The sequence below is a fragment of the Megascapheus bottae genome, chromosome 33 (assembly GCF_031878675.1).
Source record: "Megascapheus bottae isolate mThoBot1 chromosome 33, mThoBot2.hap1, whole genome shotgun sequence".
Lineage (NCBI taxonomy): Eukaryota > Metazoa > Chordata > Mammalia > Rodentia > Geomyidae > Megascapheus > Megascapheus bottae.
In genome coordinates, this window is record NC_143541.1 from 7,181,627 (window position 1) to 7,196,025 (window position 14,399).

General features: G+C 47.8%; 1 protein-coding gene across 1 annotated transcript in view; it reads right to left on the minus strand.

Annotated features, from left to right (window-relative positions):
* Positions 1–14,103, minus strand: part of Raf1 (Raf-1 proto-oncogene, serine/threonine kinase) — a 38,813-nt gene extending 24,710 nt beyond the window's left edge. The window contains exon 1 of the mRNA XM_090323994.1: positions 13,675–14,103. The gene's annotated coding sequence lies outside the window, so the exon portion shown is untranslated. The remainder of the gene's footprint in view (positions 1–13,674) is intronic.
* Positions 14,104–14,399: the final 296 nt, after the last annotated feature.

The window sequence follows — 14,399 nt, forward strand, 5'->3', positions numbered from 1 at the left end:
CTACAGCACGTAAGCCTCAGGACAGACACCAAAAAAATCAAATCATGAATTTTTGGCAGAGGTATCAACATCTTCCACTAACTCACCAAAACTGACCAACAGAGGAAAAGAGGGGAGGCCTTCTAGAAAACAGGAAGTCACATATAGAGAGAGCTGTAAGAAAGGTAGGTCCCACCGGTAATCCTAGCTACTCAGGAGGCTGAGATCTAAGGATCCAGGTTCAAAGCCAATGCAGGCACTAAAGTATGTGAATCTCATCTCCAATTAACCACCAGAAAATTGGAAGTGGTGATGTGGCTCAGCGGGTAGCTGTCCTTGAGCTGAAGAGCTCAGGGACAGGGCAGCCCAGGCCCAAAGTTCAAGCACCACAACCAAAGGAAGGAAGAAAGGCAGGTTATATTGGGCTGAGAATGTGGCTTAGTAGTAGAGTGCATGCTTAGCATGCATAAAGCCCTGGGTTTGATTTCTCAGTATTACATAAACAGAAAAAAGCCAGAAAAAGTGCTGTGACTCAAGTGGTAGAATGCTACCCCTGAGGAAAAAAACAAGCTCAGGTCAGGGACAGTGCCCAAGCCCTGAGTTCAAACCCCAGAACTGGCCAAAAAAACAAACAAACAAACAAAAAAAACCATATTGTGGCCATCAAAGGAACGGCTGGCCAGCAAGAATTCAAAAGAATATATGATACAGGTACCAAAAGCAAAACCAGAAGTCTACAATGTTGCAAGCTACAAGTCTACAGTGTTATCTACCATGTTGTTAGAATAAACTAAGCACAATATTTTTGTAGAGAATTAATGTGTGCACAGAACATATTAATCACTCTAAGAACTAAGGTAATTTATTTTTCCATGAAGGAAAGTTAAAGGAGGAAATAAAGAATGGCAATTTCTTACCTAGCACACCCAACAGCAGAGAGAAAGAGAGAGAGAAAATGAAGTTAAAGACAAAGACACCTGGGATTAACTGAAATGCAAACCTGTTCTACCAGAGGTATGTTGTGAGGGCAGTGGGAAGGAGCCAGAACTACTAAAACCTATGCACCCCCCACCCCATGGATTAAAGCATAATGTCTGTTTCTCTGTGTGTGTGTTTGTCTCTCTCTCTCTCTCACACACACACACGATACAAAACATTTAGATAAATAAAATCTGTATTGTGATTTCCCTTAAATTTATTTCTCCTTTAGTTTAACCTTGGTTCATCTAACAGACTGAGTCATCACTTTCAAGACTATGCCAAACTTACTTTAAAGGGCAAGTTTTTTTGTCTGTTTATTTGTTTGTTTTCAGAGGGAGGGTGGAGGGATATAGGGTCTTGCCAGGCTGACTTTGAATTGCCTATTTATCTCACATGGGTCCTCCAGGCCTTGGCCTCCTGAGTGCAGGGATTATAAAAATATATCACTATGCTCAGATCATTTCCTTCTTTAATTGCCAACAAAACAAAACTGGAGGTAGGGGGCTGGGAGTTTGGCCTAGTGGTAGACTGCTCACCCAGCATGCACAAAGCCCTGGGTTCAAATGCTTGGTACCAAATACATAGAAGTGGTGCTGTGGCTCAAGTGGTAGAGTACTAGCCTTGAGAAAGTCCAAGGACAGTGCTTAGGCCCTGAGCTCAAGCCCAGGACTCGGGGGGGGGGGGGGGGGGGGGGGGACCTGGAGTTAAAGGACTCAACAAACATGAACTGCTCAAATACTTCCTCCTTACTCAGGCACAACAATGTGTGCAGCTGCAAAATGCATACAGTACATTCTCCCAAACAATCCACAGGGGCAATCTCATGTACTTCAAGGGAGTGTACATGTGTCAATATTCTGAGTTTCCCCTCTGCTTTTTCTCAACTTCTGTCACAAACTGGTAATCTCATCAGGTGGCCAGCATACCACAAGTAATGTACCACTCTATCCTTCCAAACATCAGTGAGGAGCCACCTAGGCTTAGGAAACAGTCTGGTATTTTAAATGTGTAACCAATCTTAAGATAAGTTTAAAGTAAGCTAGCTCAGAAATAACGACACTAAATCACTTCCACAGTAGAAGATACTGAATAAGCTTAATTTTTAACTCTCACCATAAAAATGGGTTTTTCATTAATTTCATTTTAAATAGCTAAACTATTCAATTAAAGGTCCTGGGAGTTGAACCTGCTAGGCAGGTAATCCACTTGAGCCATCACTCCTACCTCGAACTGTTTCATGGTTATTGTTGCTTGCCAGCACAGGAACTTGAACACTGGGCCTGGGCATTGTCCCTGAGCTCCTTTTGTGCGCAAGGCTAGCAATCTACCACTTGGGCCACAGTGCCACTTCAGGCTTTTCTATGATTGCTTGGAGATAAGAGTCTCATAGATTTTCTTATCTGGGCTGGCTTCAAATTAAGATCCTCAGATCTCACTATCCTGAGCTAGGATTACAAATGTGAGCCACAGGCACCCTGCTCCAGAAATGTTTGTATGTGTGTACTTATTTATTGCTAGTCCTGGGGCTTGAACTCAGGGCCTGGGCACTGTCCTTGAGCTTCTTTTGCTCAAGGTTATCACCCTACCACTTTTCTGTTTATGTGGTACGGGGGGGGGGGGGGGGGGGGATCATGGGGCTTGAAGTCTGGGGCCTGCCCCTGAGCTCTTCAACTCAAGGCTAGCGGTCTATCACTGAGCCACCATTGAGCCACAGCGCCACTTCCTGTTTTCTATAGGTTACTTAGAGATAAGAAATCTCAGTCCAGGCCAGGAGTTTAGCCTAATGGTAGAGTGCTTGCCTAGCATGCACGAAGACCTGAGTTCAAGAAAAAAGCCGGAAGTGGTGGGCTCAAGTGGTACAGATCAAACTTGAGAAAAAGTCCAAGGACAGTGCTCAAGCCCTGAGCTCAAGCCCAGGACTGGCCAAAAAAAAAAAAAAAAAGAAAAGAAATCTCAGTCCAGTACCTGGACTAGCTTTGAACTGTGATCCTCAAATCTGTCTCCTGAGTAGCTAGGATTACCGGCATGATCCACCGGCACCCTGCAAATGAGGCAATTTCTTCATCTAGGCAGCAAATTGTATCGTTTATTCAGTTATGCAGTGCCAATACTAGGGGGCTTGAATTTTGAGGCCTGGGACTCTCACTTTACTTAATTGCTAGTGGCTATACTCTACTCCTTGACCAAACATTCAGTCCTGCATTTGTACTGGTTAATTGGATAGAAATCTTGCCAATTTTTCTGCCCAGGCTAACTTCAGACTGAGATGCTCAGCTATCAGCCACTTGAGTAGCTAGGACTACAGGCATGAGCCACTGTCACCCAGTCTCAATGACTAATTTTACAAGGATTAAATCCATTACAAAGTACAAGTACCAAATATATACAATGTGCCAAATAAAACACGGGTCAAAAGTGATTGTTGTCATGGCCAGGCAGCAATGGGTTAAAAAAGGCTACAAAACCATCCAGGCATTTCATCTGATTAAGTTAACCAGTGGGGACACTGGTGTATAATACATGTTTGAGTTCTTGCTTTCTGTTCCATGGTATTATACATCAATGCTCTAATTAGCCAGAAGCATAACACCAAGGGCCCACTGACAAATGAACAAACAAAATGTGGCATATCTATGAAATATTACTCAACTATAAAAAGAAATGAAGTACTAATATATACTACCAATGAACAATATCAGCCAGACAGAAAGGCTAATTTTATAGTATTTATTTTGAAATAAGGTTTTCCTTTGGTCTTTTTTTTGTTTTTGTTTTCTGTTTGTTTTGGCCACCCTAGAGGTTGAACTCAGCTCCCGGGCACTGTCCCTGAGCTTCTTTTGCTCTAGTGCTCTACCACTAGAGCCATAGCACCACTTCGGCTTCTTCTGTGTATGTGGTATGGAGGAATGAAACCTGGGACTTCATGCAGGCCAGGCAAACGCTCTACCACTAAGCCCCATTCCCAGCCCTGGTTGTTTTTTTGGGGTTTTGCTATTATTGTTGCTGTTTTGGTGCCTGTCCTGGGGCTTGAACTCAGTCTGGGCACTTTTGTGCTCAATACTAGCACTCTACCACTTGAGCCATAGGACTTCCAGGTTGTTCATGGTTAATTGGAGATGAAGAATATCATGGACTTTCCTGCCGGGTTTGGCTTGAACCATCAACCTCAGAGCTCAGTCTTCTAAGTAGCTAGGTCTACAGGTCAGAACAATCAGAGTCAACAAAGGAGACTTCTTTCTGAATATGTATTCCTGTTTTAGATAATGAAAAAGCCATGGAAATAGAGAGCAGTAGTGATGATGATGATGATGATGATGATGATGATGATGATGGTGACAAGTACTGCAAATACACCTAACACCACTGAACTGTAGAACTAAAATGGTTAAAATGGCAAATTTTGTTATATATACTCACACACACACAGCCTAAGGACCACTAGGTAGTTAATACTAGTCATACCATACAAAGATCACTCTCTCTGCTCTCACAATTGACGAAGGTCAAGGAAGGCAGAAGAGTACTACGTGCTTCTCATTCGCCCCAGTTAAAAGGTCCCTCTTGCAGATTCCCATCCTTACAGATGCAGGAGATGGCCAGCACAGCAAGAGCTGCTTGAGTCAATTAGTGAGCTAAGAAGAGGCCAATGTTCTTCAGGAGCTGGCAGTAAAAACTCAGAGAGCTGGCCAGATAATACCCAACAGAAAGCCTGTATATAAGTGAAGTAACACCTACGACTAACCCTACCTAAGTGGCAAAGTTCTCAGCCAGTATCTTCTCTTTACTACACACACTGTGTATGTGTATAAGAAGGGGAGGGGGGCGGGAATTTGGCCTAGTGGTAGAGAAACAGACATGTGTGTAAGCACTCAAGGAAAATCCCCAAATGGTGGAAAATCTGCTCACTCATTCACTGCTTCTCTTGTAAGCAAGATCAAGTTTTAAGAAGTAGAGATACTACAGTACCACAGGCCCCACCTTTACAGAGCTTAAGTCCAGTCAGAGACGTGAGCTGGGCCCAGTGGCTCACCTGTAATCTTAACTACTCAGGAGGCTGAAATCTGAGGATCAAGGTTCAAAGCCAGCCAGGACACAAAAGGACCTGAGACTCTTTTATCTCCAATTAACCACTAGAAAACCTTGAAGTGGACCTATGGCTCAAAGGGATAGGATGTTAGCCTTGAGCTGAAGAGCTCAGGGATAGCACCCAGGCCCAGAGTTCAAGTCCCACAATTGACCAAAAAAAATGGGAGCATGGCCTAATGGTGAGTGCTTGCGGAGCATGCATAAAGCCCTGGATTCAATTCCTCACATACACAGAAAAAGCCAGAAGTGGTGCTGTGGTTCAAATGGTGGAGTACTTGCCTTGAGAAAGTCCAAGAACAGTGCCCAGGCTCTGACTCCAAGTCACAGGACTTGGGGGTGGAGGGAGAGAACTAGTAGTGCTAGCATTTTGATTCAGCATTTTCATTGAAGCATCCAAATATACAAGCCTGGTCCCTCAGCATCTCAAACAGAAATTTTTCTGAAATATCATTTAATCAGCAAATAGAAGGCACTAATTAGAATGTATAATCTAAAGGGAAGACAAGCTCACAAATGACTCTACAACAAATGCCAGAAGAAATGCAAAGAGTTCAAGAAGGGCTCAAGGATGATGGCAAAGGGGAAAGGAGAGCAAAAGATCAGGAAATGACTTTTAGAAGATGGTTGTGAAATGGCTCTTCAAAGAGGAACAGATGAAAAGTGTAGAAATCTCTCTCCATTAGATAAGGTCCTTGTACTCACAACTTGCCAAATTCATCCTATGCCAAACATAGTAATTTCAACATAGTTAACACTTAAAAAACAAAACAAGAAGAAAAAAGCTTCTACAAAGGAAAGGGTGACACTACACTCACTGCATGACTTATGAAATGATAACCCCTCTATACAACATCTTATTAATAACAAAGGTTTTTTTGTTTTTTGTTTTGGGTTTTTTTGCCAGTCCCAGGGCTTGAACTCAAGGTCTGGGCACTGTCCTTGGGCTTTCTCAAGGCTACAGGCTCTACCACTTTAGCTACGACATTACTTCCAGCTTTTTTTCTACGTATGTGGTACCAAGGAAATCAAACCTGGGTTTTTATTTAAAAGTGAGACATACTGGCACATATCAGTCATCTTTCAGCATTTAGGAGACGACTAAGGCAAGAGGATGATGAGCTGCAGGTCCGCCTGGACTACATAGTAAGCTAGAGGCCAACCTGAATATATCAGAAGAAGAAAAAAAGTCAATGAACCAGGGCTGGAGGCACAGCTCAACAGATAAAGCAAGTTGCCTAGAAAGCAAGAGGTCAAATTCCAAACAAAAAGAGAAAGGGGTGTTGGGGGTGAGGGGAGGGAGGAGAGAGGAAGGAAGGGAGGGAGGGAAGAAGGGAGGGAGGGAGGGAGGGAGGGAGGGAGGGAGGGAGGAAGGAGAAAAGGGTGCATCCATATTTCTCTCCATGAAAGCAAGCTAGGTAGCTAGTGAACAAAGAAGGCAAAATGAGGGCCGGGAGTTTGGCCTAGTGGTTGAAGTGCTTGCCTAGCATGCACGAAGACCTGGGTTCGATTCCTCGGTACCACATACATAGAAAAAAGCCAGAAATGGTGCTGAGGCTCAAGTGGTAGAGCTCTAGCCTTGAGAAAGTCCAAGGACAGTGCTCAGGCCCTGAGCTCAAGCCCAGGACTGGCAAAAAAAAAAAAAAGTGAGACCAAAAGAGGATAGTCTTAGGAAGAAAGCACCAAACTGTAATACCGGAGCACCAATTCATGTGTATATAAAATATACATACGAGGGCTGGAAATTTGGCCTAGTGGTAGAGTGTTTACCTAGCATGCACAAAGACCCGGGCTGGATTCCTTGATACCACATACATAGAAAAAGCCAGAAGTGGTGCTGAGGCTCCAGTGGTGCTGATGCTCAATAAATAAAATATACATACTGGGGGAGGGGGGAGAAAACAAAGGACCTCTTCTTTTTTTTGCCAGTCCTGGGCTTGAGCTCAGGGCCTGAGCACTGTCCTTGGACTTTCTCAAGGCTAGAGCTAGTCTACCACTTGAGCCTCAGCACCACTTCTGGCCTTTTTTTCTATATATATGGTACCGTGGAATCGAACCCGGGCCTTAATGCATGCTAGGCAAGCACTCCACCACTAGGCCAAACTCCCGGCCCCAGGACTTCTTCTTAATATAGATGTCTCTGCATGTTTTACCTTATATATGGTGTCTACATATGCGCATTTGCGAAAGGGGGGGCATAGAATGAGTGGAAAGCAGGGTGGGGGGAAAAAGTATATCAGAGGGGCCAATCAGCTGCACTGAACATTGATGAACGTGAACCAAGTAACTCCCGGGAAGAAATGGGAGGGAGGGAAGTTGATCCTAGGCAAAAGGGAAGAAATGTACTTATCACCCAAAACATGTAAAGGTAACCCTGCTGTATTCATCTCTAAAACAACAATAAATAGAAGAAAAAGAAAATGCAGGCAAACAGAAATGAAGGACAGAACTAATCTGGAGGCAAAAGGAAGTAACAGAAGTCATTCAAAAATGTAACAATCTTGGGTTGGGATGTAGCTCAGTGGCAAAAAAAAAAAAAAGAAAAAGAAAGAAACAGAAAAAGCCGGCCAGTGGCTCACATCTGTAATCTGAACTACTCAGGGGACTGAAATCTAAGGATCGAAGTTCAAAGCCAGCCCACGCACTAAAGTCCTTGAGACTCTTATCTCCAGTTAACCACCAGAAAACCAGAAATGGCAGTGTGGATCAAGTGGTAGAGTGCTAGCCTTGAGCTAAAAAGCTCAGGGACAAGGCCCAAGTGGAGTTCAAGTCCCACAGTGAAACAAAAAAAAGAAAGAGACAGGGGAGGGAGAGGAAGAGAGGGGAGGGGAGGGGTAGAGGGAAGGAGATAGGGAGAGGGAAGGAGAGGAAGAGAGGGGAGGGGAGGGGTAGAGGGAAGGAGATAGGGAGAGGGAAGGAGAGGAAGACAGGGAGACAGGGAGACAGCCAGACATAGATGCGCCAGGCTCTGTAATCCTAGCTACTCCTTGGGAGGCTGAGATATGAGGATCACAGTTCAAAGCCAGCCGGGGCAAGAAAGTCTGTAAGACGGGCCGGGAGTTTGGCCTAGTGGTAGGGTTCTTGCCTAGCATGCACGAAGACCGGGGTTCAATTCCTTGGTCACATACATAGAAAAAAGCCAGAAGTGGTGCTAAGGCTCAAATGGTAGAGCTCTAGCCTTGAAAAAGTCCAAGGACAGTGCTCATGCCCCGAGTTCAAGCCCAGGACTGGCAAAAAAAAAAAAAAAAAAAAAAGAAAGTCTGTAAGACTCTTGACTTCAATGAATTACCAAAAGAGCAAGAGATAGAGCACTGGCTCAGATGGTAGAATGCTAGCCTTGAGCAAAAATCTCAGGGCCAGGCCCTGAGTTCAAGCCCCAGGACCAAAGAAAAAAGAAAGTAGCAAGCACAGGCCCTGAGATAAAAACCTCATACCAATGAGTGAGTGAATGATAATATGGAATCCAATGGCTTTATTATATTCAGTTGTAGATCTACCTCCACAATCTATTTTGGAACATTTCAGCACTCCAAAGAAATCTCTGTCATATCACCGCTCATTCCCCACTTCCCCAGGCCCAGTCTACTTTTTAACCTCCTAAGATTTCATTCTGGATATCTCAAATACAGGAAACCATGTGACAAATAAGCTAAGTGCAGTGGCCTGTGCCTCTAATCCCAGCTACTCAAGAAGCATATGTAGGAGGATCAAAGTTCAAAGCTTGCCTGGGTAAAAGCTTCAGACTCTACCTGAAAAACAAGCTAAAAGGAGAAAGAGCTAGGCATGTGGCTCAAGTAATAGAACCAAGCATGAGACCCTGAGTTCAGACTCCATAATTACTGCCTCACAACAATTTTTAAAATAAAATCACTGGGAGCCAGGAATCTGGCCTAGTGGTAGTGCTTGCCTAACATGCACAAAGACCCAGGTTTAATTTCTTGGTACCACATGCATAGAAAGAAAGGGGGGGGAAAAAGGCCAGAAGTAGTAGGGCTCTAGCCTTGAGAAAGCCAAGGACAGTGATCAGGCCCTGAATTCAAGCCCCAGGACTGGCAAAAAATAAAATAAAATAGCCAAGCATGGAGGCTCTTTCCTGTAATCCTAGCTACTCAGGAGGCTGGGATCTAAGGATCACAGTTCAAAGCCAGCCCGGCCACTAAAGACCATGAGACTCCTATCTCCAATTAACCACTAGAAAACCAGAAGTGGTACGGTGGCTCCAGGGAGAGGGCCACAGCCTTGAGCTGAAGAGCTCAGGGCCCAGAGTTCAAGCCCCACAACCAACTAACTAAATAAATAAATAAAATTATTGAAAGCTAGTTGGGCACTGGTGACTCGTACCTGTAATATTAGCTACCCAGGAAGCTGAGATCTGAGGATCAACATTCAAGCCAGGCCAGGAAGGAACGTCTGTTGAGACTCTCATTTCCAATTAAACATTAAAAAAGCCACAATGACAGAGGCTGTGGCTCAAGTGACAGAGCACTAGCCTTACACACAAAGGCTCAGGGACAGCACCCAGGCCAAGTTCAAACCCCAGGAGTGTGGGGAAAAAAATGAATAAACACTACACAAGTAATACTAAGAAAAAAGAGATTATAATAAAATGGCTCACTGGGTGTGGTGGCTCACACCTGTAGTCCTAGCTACTCAGGAGGCTGAGGTCTGAAGACTTCAGTTCAAGGCAGCCAAGGCATTTAAAGACCATGAGACTCTTATCTCCAATTAATCACTACAAAATAGAAAGCAGGGCTGTTGTTCAAGGGGTAGTCTTGAGCTGCAGAGCTCAGGGTCAATGCCCAGGCCCAGGGGAAGGACAGTAGCCTTGAGCTGAAGAGCTCAGGTACAGTGCCCCGGCCCAGAGTTCAAGTCTTGAGACCGACAAAAATAAATGAATAAAATAAAATGGCACAAGCACTAAAAATTACAGGTCAAAACTTTAACACGTAATCAAGAAGTTTATACTCACAACTCATAAGGCCAGAATAAAATACCTAGCCATTACTATTATGAGGATTGCAAACAAAACAGTTTGGCCCTATACCAAAAGAGTTAGACAGCACCAGTAACTCAAGCCTGTAATCCTAGCTACTCTGGAGGCTGAGATCTGAGGATTGCAGTTCAAAGCCAATCTGGTTCAAAGCCAGCCCCAAAGTCTGTGAGACTCTTATCTCCAATTGAAGTGGCAGAGGGGCTCAAATGGCAAAATGATAGCCTTCGGGTGAAGAGCTTAGGGACAGCACCCAGGTCCAGAGTTCCCACAACCGACAAAAAAAAAAAGTCAACTGAATGGGCTGGGTGTTTGGCCTAGTGGCGCAGCACTCACCCAGCATGCACAAAGACCCAGGTTCCATTTCTTGGTACCATATACATAGAAAAAAGCCAGAAGTGGTACTATGGCTCAAGTGGCAGAACTCTAGCCTTGAGAAAGCCCAAGGACAGTGGTCAGTCCCTGAGTTGAAGTCCTAGGACTGGCCAAAAAAAAGAAGTCAACTGAATAATGAACACAGATATCTAGTACCTCACTTTGATCCCAGTTAAATGAACAATTATAATATACATCCATACCAAAATGTGAAAAATCTAAACAATTTTTTTTGGGGGGGGGAATTGGTTGTGGGACTTGAACTCTGGGCCTGAGAGTTATCCCTGAGCTCTTCAGCTCAAGGCTACTGCCCTACTGCTTGAGCCACAGCTTGACTTCTGTCTTTCTGGTGGTTAATTGGAGATAAGAGTCTCATGGACTTTAGTGGCCAGGCTGGCTTTGAACTTTGATCCTCAGATCTCAGTCTCCTGAGTAGCTATGATTATACTTAACTTCATTTTAAAAGAACCAAATTTTGGGGCCGGGAGTTTGGCCTTGTGGTACATAGAGTGCTTGCCTCACATGCATGAAACCTGGGATTCGGGTCCTTGGTACCACATACATAGAAAAAAAGAAAAAAAAAGCCAGAAGTGGTGCTGAGGCTCCAGTGGTAGAGTTCTAGCCTTGAGAAAGTCCAAGGACAGTGCTCAGGCCCTGAGCTCAAGCCCAGGACTGGCAAATAATAATAATAAAATAAAAATAAAAGAACCAAATTTCAATTAATTTAGTCAACATGAACAATTTTCTAGCTAACTCTTATTTTGAAAAAATGACTTCCAGGACCTCCCCAACTGAAAGTAAAAAACTTTTCAGGCCAAGGCTTGATCTTGTGGTTTCCTAAGCCTCCCTCCACAATGTCACATTAGTTCACTGCCTTTCCAAGACAATATTTAAAATAGTCTTAGGCAAGTCAACATTAAAGCATGCTGTTTGGCTAGCAAGCTCCTCCCGAGATCAGGATTATTATGTATAATCTATTGTGCTCCTAACACACAAACAAAAATAGCCCCTCTGTAACATTATTTTCTATTTTTGGATAATAGGTTACTAAGTGTTTTATCTGAAATATAAGCGTAGAAGAGCCATACATTTACTAATACACTTCTTGAAATAGTAATTTGAAGTTACTAATCATATTTTCCACTTCAAAAATAAAGCCAGTACTTCTGCAAAAGTCAAACATTACTTCTAAAAAGTATAAAGTGGTTATTGAATCTTTAAAAAAAAAGTAGCATATTTTAAGCTAAAAGCCGCTATGCTCAGAGCACTTAATACAATAGCATTCTTCGGTTTTTAGATAGTTTGTCATTAACAGTCAGCTTAATATGCTTCTGTCTTCATTTTTTGGTGGTTTTTCTTCTTCTTTTTTTCTTTTTTTGGTAGTGGTGATCAAGGGTTTTGAACTCAGGGTCTAAATGTTACCCCTAAGCTTTTATAGCTCCAAGATTAGTGCTCTTCCAGGTTAAGCCACAGCACTTCTACCTGCTTCTGGTTTTTGTTGTTGTTGTTGTTGTTCTGTTTTTTCTGTAAACCAAAATCCTTTAAAATATATTTAAATTTATTCAAATTTATTTCAGTTAGGTTTCCTATTCCAAATGCACATAGGTTTTTCCACTTTTTCCACAAGACTTTTAACCATCTCACTACAATTTATAATCAAAAACACCACATACCTAAAAGATAAGCTTTCAGAACAGAAACAGTAACAGGTTTATTTGTCCAAGAATCCAGTGTTCCACTGGCTCACATGTTTCTGTTGGATTTTCAACAGCTTGGCCCTTGCGGTGATAAGACTAAAAACAAGCCAAAAGCATCTCCGTGTTCTTCAGTGGCGTGCAGTCATCACAATCCGAAAAGGGAAGGCTCAAGGACCGACCAGCAGTCTTCAGCACAAACCTTCACCACCAGGGCTATTTTAGGAACATTCTGTTCTCAGAACTAGCGCTCTGATAACAGGCCTGGAAGACGGGACGCGTCCAGAGGCACAGGTCACTTGACGGGTGCCCGCTCCACGGCATGCACGATCCGGGCCGCACTCCTTCCGCGGCCAAGTCACTTACACCTCGGCGTTAGCAGAGGGCTCTACATCGATGGCTAACGTTCTTGTGTGAGGGGACATTTCTGTAGACACGCTTGCTAGGAAACACTTCACAAGAGCGTTGGCTGGTTTTAACCTCCCCTCGCTCCCTCCCCTGGCCTTTCCGAGTTCCCGGCCGGGGCCAGGCAGCCTCCCAACCCTTAGAGCCACGCTCCTGCCCCACCCCCAGTCGCTGACAAGATCAACCTTCAATTCTATCCGCTTTAATGTCGGGGGGTGGGGATATTAACAAGAGCAAAGAATAAGCTCTCCCTTGATGTAAACCCCAATTCAATCAACCAGGTTCCGCACGCAGTCGTCAAGACACACGGCCGGCGGGACTTCCTCCTGGACTCTGCTGTCTCACCATGGACCACCCCCCCATACTCCCTGCTGCTCCCCAAATGCATCCCCCCCACCCCGGCGCCGGCCCCGGCCCCTCGGCTGAGCGGGTCCCGGCCGGGGCGGGGGGGCCTCACGCGTCCCCGCGAAGCCCTCCACTCCGCCCGGCTCTCGGGAATTCCCCGGAACCGGGAGGAGCCCGACTCACCGCCCCGGGACCGCGCGGCGAGGGCCCGGCGTGCAGGACGCACGGCGGTGGCGCCTCCTCCACGGCAGGTGACCGGGCCAAGGCACCGGCGCCGCCCCCGGGAGATGCTCGCCCGGGGAGGAGAGGCGCAGCCGGCGCCCCGGAGGGGAGAACAATGAATGGAGCCGCCGCCTCGGCTCCCCGACGCCCCGGCGGCTCCTCGCGGCGGGCGCCGAGCGGCCCTGCAGAGCCCCCCCCCCCCCAGCACGCAGGGACCCCGGGCCGCTCCGGGTCCGCGGAGCCCGCGCCCCGAGCGGAGCCCCCAGGGGCGGGGCGAGGCCCTCCGCCGAGGCGCCTCCCTCCGCCGAGGCTGTCACCGGAGCGGGGTCCCCCCGCAGCCCCGTCCCGGGACCGGACCGGGAAGGAAGAAGCGAGGGCCGAGCCGGTCCACCGGGTGCCACTCCGGCGCCCACACCGGGGCACGCGCGCCGGGCACGGCGACACCGGAGTCGGGACGTGGGAGTCGGGCTCGCCGGCCATGACGCGGGGCCCCGGCCCCCCGCCCGCGCCCGCGCCGCCCGCGGTGACAGCGGCCAGGCCCCGGCCCTCCGCCCCGCGGCCGAGGGGAGCCGCCCGCCCGGGCCCGGCCCCGCAGCCTACCTGGGGGAGCCGGCCACCCCGCGTCCGCTCGTCCCCCGGCGGCGTCCGCTCGTCCCCCGGCGGCGTCCGGGCCGCCCCTCCCCGCGGCGGGCGAGGGAACCGGGGGCGGTCACATGAAGCGCGTCCCCAGCCCAGGGGACGGGGCCCCGGGAAGGCCCCGCATCGTCGCACGAGCGCCCCGCGCCCCAGGGCACGCGCCCCCAAGCCCGGCCAGCTGGCCCTTGAGGGGCGCCTAGGGACAACGGCGGAGGAGCCTTCACGCCTCACGCTCGCTCCCCTCTGACTCCCGCCATCTAAGATGGCGGCCTCGGAGCCCGCGACGAAGACGCTCTCGGGCGGCCCCGGCTGCCGAGCTCTGCGCTCGGCGCTCCTCCGCCCGACCTGCGGAGCCGCGGGCTCGGCGCCGCGGCGCGAGCTCCCCCGGCCCGCGGTTCCTGGCTCGGGCATAGATTGCTCTGGCCCGGATGCGGGCCCCGCCTCTTGGGGGCGTGGCCTCGGGGCGGGTGGGCGTGGCCGGCCGCCATTTCGGAGTCCCGCGAGCCGCGAGCCGGAGCGCCGCGCCACCAGGGCGCCTCCGGGGAGCCCCCCGCTGTGGAGACCGGGCTCGGGGCCCGGAGGAGGACAGGTGAAGGAGCGAAGGCGGAGGTCGGGGGGACGGGAGCGGCCGGAGGGCCCTCCCCGCTGCTGCCGCCATGGGGTCCCCGAATCTGTGGGAAAGCCGCGGC